The sequence below is a fragment of the Ambystoma mexicanum genome, chromosome 4q (genome assembly GCF_040938575.1).
Source record: "Ambystoma mexicanum isolate Mex_15411 chromosome 4q, UKY_AmexF1_1, whole genome shotgun sequence".
NCBI lineage: Eukaryota > Metazoa > Chordata > Amphibia > Caudata > Ambystomatidae > Ambystoma > Ambystoma mexicanum.
This window is the reverse complement of record NC_090928.1, coordinates 1,274,580,829-1,274,591,313: the sequence shown is the minus strand read 5'-3', so window position 1 is coordinate 1,274,591,313 and position 10,485 is coordinate 1,274,580,829.

Sequence of the window (10,485 nt, the reverse complement as noted above, 5' to 3'; positions counted from 1 at the left end):
CATGCTGTATCGGTTGGGTGTGTGATAGAAGCCTGCAGTGCTGCTACCCATGCTGTATCGGTTGGGTGTGTGATAGTAACTTGCAGTGCTGCTACCCATGCTGTATCGGTTGGGTGTGTGATAGAAGCCTGCAGTGCTGCTACCCATGCTGTATCGGTTGGGTGTGTGATAGTAACTTGCAGTGCTGCTACCCATGCTGTATCGGTTGGGTGTGTGATAGAAGTCTGCAGTGCTGCTACCCATGCTGTACCTGTTTGCTGTGTGATAGTAGCTTGCAGTGCTGCTACCCATGTTGTAGCGGTTGCGTGTGTGATAGAAGCCTGCAGTGTTGGTACCCATGCTATATTGGTTGGGTGTGTGATCGTGGCTTGCAGTGCTGCTACCCATGCTGTATTGGTTGGGTGTGTGATAGTAGCCTGCAGTGTTGCTACCCATTCTGTATCTGTGTGGTGTGTGATAGTAGCTTACAGTGCTGCCTCCCATGTTGTAGCGGTTGCGTGTGTGATAGAAGCCTACAGTGTTGCTACCCATGCTTTATCGGTTGGGTGTGTGATAGTAGCCTGCAGTGCTGCTACCCATGCTGTATCGGTTTGGTGTGTGATCGTAGCTTGCAGTGCTGCTACCGTGCTGCTACCCATGCTGTAACGGTTGGGTGTGTGATAGTAGCCTGCAGTGCTGCTATCCATGCTGTATCGGTTGGGTGTGTGATAGTAGCCTGCAGTGCTGCTGTCCTCATTGTACCGGTCTAGTGTGATCAAAGCGTTCAGTGCTGCGTCCTGTGCTTTACGTCATCTTTGGGCTGGGGGCCGGGGGTCCCTTGCTCTGGTGTTACCCTTATTGGACTTTTCCTGAATATCAGGGAAGTTTGAACGTCTTCTGTACGTGCTGTTTGTGTGTGTGAATAAAGTTTGTTCTGTTTCTGCCAGTGCTGTACCTGCTAAGAGAGCCAAGGAAGCGTGGGAATAGCCCACATGAAAGACAGTTCAGAACTTACCTCACCACCGATGGTGTCTTGGGTAGCATACCACCTGCTCAGGGCTGGCAGGGCCATTCCTACTTCTACCCACCTTTAAGGCATCCGAGCTGCCAAAGGAATTCCCTCTGCTTGGCTGGAGAGTGCAGAGCCAAGCAAAGGGCATTTCTTGCCCATCTCAGAGACCCGGAAGGAGAGTGCAAAGTGGGATGCCAGCACCTCCACGCTAGCAATGGCAGCAGCAAAGCACCTGCAAGCAAGCAACCAACATCCTCTGACCTGCCTGACTCTCCACGTGATTTAGTGAAGGTGGAAGGCCTGCGGGTGGGCTCAGGGCACAGATACTGCAAGGAAAGCCAGCAGTAGTTCAGCATCCAAATCGGACAATGCTGGCAGTGAAAGAAAGCGAAAGTCGCCCCCAGACTCCTACTGTATGTCATTAAAGTGACTCACAGAGGCCCAGGAAACTGGCTCACCCAGATCTGTGTGTTAGTGTGTGTGGACATGGATGCAAAGAGGTAAAGACACATTTGTGGGGACTGGATGCTATAGTCGGGATGTATGGTGTTAGTAGAGAGGAACTGCAAAAGGATCTTTTGCTTAGTGTGAAGAATCCTATGATGTCGTCCCTCTTCCCCGAGGGGGAGACCCTTTCCATGAGGCCAGGGAGGCGAGTGCGCTACCCGATAGTCCCCCTGTGGGTGGTACTCAGTGGGTGGATTCCTGCTCTGGGATACAGGGAGGACATCATGGGATATCGCGATATAATACAGCGTCGGCCACCTTTCTTTCCTCACCTTCTTTTCCTTCCTCTGATCACATAGGTTCCCCCATGTATTTATGTTACAGCAATAGTACCACTAGTGCTGGGACGGGGAAGATTAGGGCCGACTCCACTGATATCCCCTCAATGTTCTGAGGCGAGGAAGAAGTTCTGGACCAGAAAGAACTCACAAAACCATCTCATGGAGCAGTCTAGCTTTTGTGTTCGTGGAACTTAATAAGAGAGGAAGGACTGACAATGTTGTCAGTCCCTCCCCAGAGGTACTGCGAGCAAAGCAACCACAGCGCGCACAGAAGAGCTGAACCTGTAACTGCTGACCGGGATGTGGAGGAAGGAGAGACGGCGTCCCACCTGCTCGCAAGAGGACCGAAGACCCGAAGCCGGAGGAGGCTGAGGCGCTCGACATGGAAGAACGCTGCGGAAAATGGTCCAGCAGGTACGCTCAGCCAGACTCCCAGGAAGTGCTGGGGAACCACGTACGGCACTGCACAAACAGGAAAGAAGGTAGAACTGTCGAAAGACGCTGAGGATCGAGACCGAGGTGAGAGACTGGAAGATCACACTGAAGGTACAAGGCGGCCTGGGGACCTCAAGGGCACTCGAAAAAGAGAAGCGCATATTCAGGGGTCTGGGACCAAGAAAGAGAAATGCATTTACAGGGGTCTGGGACCCAAGAAAGTGAAACCACAGTGAAAGGGTCTGGGACCCAAAAAAACTATATGAAGGGGTTTGGGACCCAAAGAAGAAAAGCCAATGTGAAGGGGTCTGGGACCCGAGAAAACTAAATCGTGACAACAGGGTGGAGGACCCTCTAGGGGATAAATAGTATTCCTGGCAGGGGAGTATACCAGGGATAGTGTAAAGAGCCAGTGAAGTCTACACAGGGTGGAGGACCCTCTAGGGGATAAATAGTGTTCCTGGCAGGGGAGTATACCAGGGATGCTGTAAAGAGCCAGTCAAGTCTACACAGAGTTGAGGACCCAACCGTGTATGAGGACACGGTCCTCCAACAGCCCTCTTCTTCGTCGCAGTACCTGGTAAGGGTCTACCCAATTCACTGGAGGGGCTCAACAGGGGCTTCAGAAAGGCCAGGGGAAGAGAGACATTCCCCCTATTTGTGGAACTGCGAAAATAAACCTGGGAGAGGCCCGGGGAAGAGAGACATTCCCCCTATTTGTGGAACAGTGGGAATAAACCTGGGAGAGGCCTGGGGAAGGGAAGCATTCCCCCTATTTGTGGAACTGTGGGAACAAACCTGGGAAAGGCCCGGGGAAGGGAGACATTCCCCCTATTTGTGGAACTGTGGGAATAAACCTGGGAGAGGCCTGGGGAAGGGAGACATTCCCCCTACTTTGTGGAACTGTGAAAATAAACCTGGGAGAGGCCCGGGGAAGGGAGACATTCCCCCTATTTGTGGAACTGTGGGAATAAGCCTGCAAAAGGCCTGGGGAAGGGAGACATTCCCCCTACTTCATTGAACTGCCAACTATATAGAACTGTACGTGTCCAGAGGACGGGAGTCACTCTTCTGGAGCAAGACAACAGTAAACCACTTTAGTTTGTTTTCAAGTGCAAGGGAAAGAAGTAGAATTTTGGCACTAGACGGTGGGCTCTTTATTTACGGAATTCTGACATTTTCCTTAGTGTTTTAGTTGAGGCAAAGAAACCCCTCTTAGGGAAAGAGAGGGTTTTCACTTTACTCATTTGAAGAATAAACATCTATGCCCAAAGCCATGCGACCTGTCTGTCAGTCTCCTCCTTCCACACCCTTACATTAGGAAGGCAGAGCATCGCTGCACCGGCCTGGAGTGTAAGTGTGGCTGAGGTGGGAATCACGGTACTTCTGGGTGCGGAGCTTGGTGACACCTGTTTAGGGAATAAAGAAGAGGTGGTCATTGCACAGAGTGTTCATTTTTTCAGTTTTGTATTTTTATCACTTATTTTAAAGTTACAGAGCAACAGATGAAGCCAAAATGTGTGTTCAATTAAAACACTTGTAAAGCCAAAGGGTTTTAACAGTTTTTGGTTAGGCCTTTCTGCAGCTGTTGACAGTTGCTAGGGTGTTTATTAACTTTCTGTAAGCTTTTCCTTCTTCTTTTTTCAGCTTGCAACAAAAACATTTTTAAAACTAGAAGAGTATGAACCATTATCCACGTTGAGTGTGGAGGTGGGGTGGGCACTTTCTTGACCATTTGGACTCTCTGAGGTTACGTTGCAATTGTTTTGGGAATGTACATGGATGTTTTACACTCACAGCCGTTTTCCCATTTCGACAATGTTCTGTCCTAAGTTTTCCTTAAGGAAACGCCTCATTTGAACCATAAAACGCCCACAAGTTAATGGTGGAAAGAGAAATATAACAGAGGAAGTTGGAAGCTGCACTGCTGTAATATGGCTGCGTGCGCCATTCCTGTGTCGGAGGGTGGCGAGGCGGGTGCTTATGACATCACTCATCAGGGCGGTGGAAATCCACCAAGACCACAGTAAACCGTGTCTGGCGACTTAGCTCATTTCATGCGTCATAAGGTCGACAGTTAAGGCGCTAGTCAGATAATCGACAGTTACCAGTCTCCACCTGCTCTCTTAGCCTGGGACCTTCACTGCAACAGTAAACCACCAGCCTTGCCTCTTAAGTGGAGGCTGGATACGGAGGATGGCTGAGTGAGGAACAATCCCCTTCAATGTTTCTTTTACGTGTTGGGCAGTCTGAGGACAACCTTCTCGAGCGACATTTTTTATGTTCACCGAGCAAAGCCTTGAGGGACTTTCTGCTTGGGGGTGATCACTCTTGTCGTTCGTGGGGGGGTTGCTTCAGAAGATCAACGTTGCGGTTATAGATGGCCTTTCCTTTATAGAAGAGAAAGCAATGTATGTCGCCTGGTATTTGAATTGGAGATTGGTTTCAGGTCAATGTTGAGGCTACGGTCTTTCTGTGGGAAAAGTGATAGATTTAGCCGATGGGCCCACTGGTGTCTGGTTTTGCAAGTTCTTGGGGTAATGGTTTTGGGAATTAACTCTGTGTTGGTTGCTAAATCGTGAACATTTCCTGAATAAATCTCCTTCGTGCTCACATGTGCGCAGTGCCGACCCAAGAGTTTTTGCTGACCTGGGTGAACATTTAATATGATAGGTGATTTATAAAGTGCTTAATACCCAGAGGTTTCTAAGCGAGGACCCGGGGATCGAATCTGTGTTGCTCTGTGTCGTCTTGCTTCCAAGGCGAGCACATTGCCCCTGTGCTATCCTCCCATTTCCAAGTACGCCCCAGATAAAGTATTGCATATCAGATTAATTTCTTCCTTCCTCCATCCTTCCTTCCTGCTATCCATTCCTCCTTTCATGCATACATCCTCCATCCATAATTCCATCCCTCCATCCCACCACCCTGTCCTCCTCCTGCCAAACCTCCCATCCATACATCCATCCATAATCCCGTCAATCTATATGCCACCCATACCATCCTTTCCCCATCAATCCTGCCATGATTTATCACTTTGTCACTGAATTCCTGGGATTCTGAGACCAAATGTAGTCCAATCATAAAGACACCTCAAAGGTTTTTTGAGGCAGGGGTTCTAGGGCTGCTGATATTTGTTGATGTTTTATTTGCAATTCTGGAACCACGCACCCCCGAAACCCGTGTCTACTTAGTGAAAGGGTTGGTTCTGCATTCCGACACAGAGAAGATCACTAATGGCAGCAATTGTGGAAAACATGGCTGCTGTCATAACCATTGATTCATATGGACTGCCCCTACATTTTGCCAGTGGTAACAACATGCACACAGTCTGCATGGACCAAGCCTCTCGTTACCGATATATGCGAGGAGGAGGAAGCTAATTTCCTTATTTAAACTATGTCATCCTGCATTCAGTTCAGTAACATGGATATTTCCTGCTTGCTAAATCTCATTAAGTCAAAACCAAAAACCAAACTTTCAAAGTATTAGATGATTCGATGCATCATCAAAAAATGTATTTTCCTACTTTTTCCATGAATGTTTCATATCTGAACTATGTTACAGATACAATCTGGATGACAAATCCTAAATTTGAAGACCCTTAGGAAGCATAACAAAAATCAAGACATGGAGAGTGAAAACATGTTGGTCTGTCAATGTTCTGTAGATCTCAAGACCTAGAGATGATTGATTAAGAAAATCTGATAACACTATTGATATCTAGCAAAGATGAGTATTGTTCATAATCAGAGAAAGTGGAATCATCTGGAAATAAATTAATTGAATTAAAGGGAACTTAAAATCTTTGTTTTATGCTTACAGTGAGCGGTTGGATAAATGAGATATAAAAAAAGAGAATGCATCTGAAAAATTCTCTATATACCTGTACACATGACTACAGGAAGGATTATTTATTCTATAAGCGCATAGAGGAACATTTGCTTAGAATGCACTTATAACCTGACATATAAAGAAGGTGAATGGGGTAATTCATCTTTACTTTTTCTTGAAACACAATGAATTGGGAATAGAATATTTGTCTGGAACCATTCTATCAAATACTGTTCTGCTACTTCTACTTCCAGAACGATTGTGAGGCACAGCTTTGTTCATCAACATATACTCATGCCGTTTTTAAGAAACAAATATGGAAATATTCTTGCACTTTTCAAATTTCTAAAATATATATATTAATGTAAATGATTCCATAAGAAACATTTAAAAGTTCTAAATTTTGAATATAATTGTAACCAAATCTGCTCATAGTGTCCGGGACATGATAATCATCCAACTTTTAATTTGTGTTGTCAATATTCTGATAATTGTTTTGTCCAATTTTAATAAAATAATACATTCAAGTGTCATTTAGATATCATCTTGGTCAAGAATCCCCCACATCTGATCTTTTGTCTCAAGATTCGACAAAGTATCTTTTTCTCATCCTCTACACATGTTTCGCTTGTAGGGTTACTTCATCAGGGGGAATAGTGTAAATCTGTATCTTTGTTAATACATTGAAATGGTTCTATGTCCGTTTGCTGATGGATGTTTTTTAGATGGAATATTAATCAAAATTGTTCCATCGAAAAAACGTATTGAAATATTTGTTTTTAATATTTGGGGGGTTCTCCCATAAATCCCCCCTTTCCTATATGTTTAGCCCTACACTAACCCCCTACACCTTTTATCCCCTTACCCACCCTCTGCCCCCAATATTTCAATGAGTTTTTTAACAGATTTTTTCCATTCAAAATTCTATCAAAAAAACCTGCCAAAATGACGCTATGCTCTTTCAAATACTTGATGGTCTCATTGTCGGATTGTCCAAAGCTTTTTAGTTTGATCATCTTGAATATTATTATCTATTATTTCTTTTCAAGATCAGAGTAGCACTCTGGCCTACCTGTGTCCAATTGCACGCGGAAATGCATTATTTCTTGGTTTCAAATATATGAATGCAGGTATCCACCCTTATTGGTTAGTAGCACTTAGTTGTGATTGATGCTGCTTCAATGCACCCACTACCCAAGATTATGGATCGATGGGGGTGGGAGGTTACTATGTACTGATGATGACAGAATGTAGTACTATGTCTGTCTGGAAACCCAGGGCCTTCTGTCTATGCATGGTGCCTTGGCGGCCCAGGGGCCCCATCAAGGGAGCACAATTTCCAAGAGTTTCTACAAGGCAGGGGCAGAAGAGTACTGTGGATTAGAGACCCTCATGGCACACCAAAACACTATATCCAAGTGCTTGATTAATCGATGTTGCTACCCCACACATTGATAGTCACTTCATAAACCATGGAGGGGTGAAAGCAGATCGAGTCAGTATTCAACACGCTTACCTGCAGATCGCTGCTAAACTCACCGGGATCTTACCAGTTAGATATCTAAAGCCAAATAGCATCAGCACACTTGTGTGCACCTGTAGTGTAGCTCAGTAGACATACATCACAGAATCAAATGTAATTGTTGCACATCTCTTGCCAACGCATTTAATAGTTAATTTTGAAGTGCACTATTTAGGCAATGACCCAGAGGCGGTGGGCTTTACAGCCTGGTAAAGTAATACTGCTAACAGTGCAGTGACTGATTACACATTTAAAAAGAAAATACAAATCAAAATGGCCACCAGAGAAAATGAAGCCGGTTCCTGCTCTTAGTCCTTTCTCCATTTCATGGCAGCCATTGATGATGGAGGTAAGAACCAATGTAGCAGAGTGAATGGGTGAGATTGGCGGTAAGGAGAGATGGAGCAAAGGTAGGAGATGGGGAAGAGCAGAGTGTGGAGGGTGTAAGAGGGAAGTGTGACGGGTGTGGCATGGGGACAGGGCAAATGGAGGCTGGAGACAGGGAGGCAAGATGGTGGCATCCTACTGATCAGGGGTCCCAAAAAACAGGCTGATACCAATGCAGTAAGGCCCACAATCCGATGTCTCTGATTGGTTGAGAGGCACATATTTGTCACCTCCTGGGTGTTGTGAGGAATGTGTGGATGTCACCCCTTCAAGGAGGCAAGGAGACTCACTAGCAGGAACTTGGTATTCCCCCTTCCATTCAGGCTATGACACAAACTCTTTAAATGTCCCAAATCATATGGTCTACTGCAACATAGTCCCAATCCATCCAGAGAAAACTGCAAGGCTTTTTCCCACTCTCATCATGAAAGTACTGCGTCGAGAAAGAGCATGGGAGCCGTATGGAGTCCAGAACTAGAGACGTGCTCTAGTTGTTCTGTGAGTCCAGGAGGTGGTGCACTCTTTACAAGTGCAAAGATGTAGGGAAACACCTCATTCCCAAAGCTGGTCTGCTACAGAGATTGAAGCAGTTTGCAGAGCCAAGCGGGAGAACTGCGGGAAGCGCCAGATGGAGAAAGTCTGAGAGAGAAGGTCTGCTGCCAAGCAGGCAGGAGAAGCTGCCAAGTGACGTGGCACAACACCAACCACTGTGAGAACGGGAGGCTGTGAGCTGGAGCGCTGGAGCTGCCAACAAACACTGGTGATGAGCCCATTAGGAATGTTTGGGACAGCGAGGAGTTCTGAAGCATTTTCCGCACACTGTTAACAAGCTGTGTGAACGTCGGCGAGGGAGCTGAAACACAAAGACAGCTAAAAGGAATAGTGTACATGTATGAGAGTGGGCCTTGGACCCCAGAGATAAATAATTAGAAAATAGATTTTGTGAACGGTTTGAGTTTGTAAGAAACAGGACATTTGAATAATGATGAAAATACAGTGTGTCTGGGACACCAAAATATGAGAGAATGAGGGAAGACCCGTACATCTTTAAAGTGGAAACCAGTAGAGTAGTGATTCATGGGAAGGGAAGCCCGCTGAAGTGGATGAAACCTTTTTGTTGGAATGAAGTCAATCAATCAGTCCTCATACTTTATTCGTCATTAGCCATAAAGTCCAAAACACGTATACAATAAATACAAATTAGTAATTAATTCATAAAAAAAGAACAATGTCTAACAGGTCAAATACATTTTTAAAAAGTGAATGTAAAATGGCACCCAAGGGTAGAGAGAACTCTTGGCCCCTATTTAAGATCGTTTACTGTGACAGTTTTACAACCTTCCTCTCTGGACACAGCTATACCTTATTGTGAGGGGTCAATAAGGGGAGGCAGGTAACTGCCTCTACTTTTCTCAGTATTTAACATGTTATTTTAAACAGAAAATGCAAAAAAAAACTAACTAAGCCTATTCCCCCAGGGAAGTCCCTACCCAATCTAGAATCTAAGGGGAAATCTCCTAGCATACACAAAACTGGCCCTCACACTAAACAACAAAACATTAAAAAAAAAGCATAAAAATCATGAATGATTACCAAATAACCAGTGTCTTGGATGACTTCTACTTATCCACGGTAGTTCTTGTTCCCCAGAAATGTTCAAAGTCAACTTCCCTCAAAGAAAGGTAAAGTCTTAAATCAGTTCTTGAAAAGTTCCAAAGAAGCAAAAGTTCACTCCAAAAAAAATCCACTGGTAAGAGTTCCTTCTTCGTTTGTTGAAAAGTTCCCTTTCCAAGTTCCACCAAGAAAACAGCACCATTGGTAATCCTAAATAATCTCCTTGCAAGATAGAATTGAAAAAGTTCAAAACAAAAGTACCACTCCTGCTTCAACAATGATTCTTCTTTTGTAACCTCTGCAGCGTCCGTAATATAACTTGTCAGGATGATATGATATGATATGGCGTTTGTAACGTGCCTATACACAAGTGTTTCAAGGCACAATGAGGCAAGGGAGGGGGAACAGAGGGAAGACAGAGACAACGATCTTACTAGGCCAGGTGACATTGAGATTGCGCAAGTGCAGGGGAGGGGGGAAAGGGAAAGTGCGGGGGGCAGAGAGAGGGGACAGTGCAGTACGTAGGATCATCAGTAATAAATAAATAGAATAAATAAAACAATATGTAAAAAGTGCGGCCAGCTTGTGTCATGTGCAGGGGTCATTGCAGACATCAAGTATCAAGAGCGGGAGGGGAGTGTAGGGATACAGAAACAGCTCCCAAGTGCAGGGGTTGCCCAGGAGGCAGTGCAGGTGTGCAGCTGGCAGGGGAGGGAACCTGGGCCCGAGATAAGAGGGTAGCCAGGTGACCAGTGCAGTTTCAGTCAGGAGTTCAGCAGGGGAGAGGAGGAGAGAAAGCAGAAGCAAAGAGGAAGGTCTTGAGGTGCTCCCGTAACCAGAGATGGTTCTCCTCAAGTTTCAGGGCGGCAGGGAGGCTGTTCCAGAGGGAGGCCCCACCCAAAGAAAGAGATCTA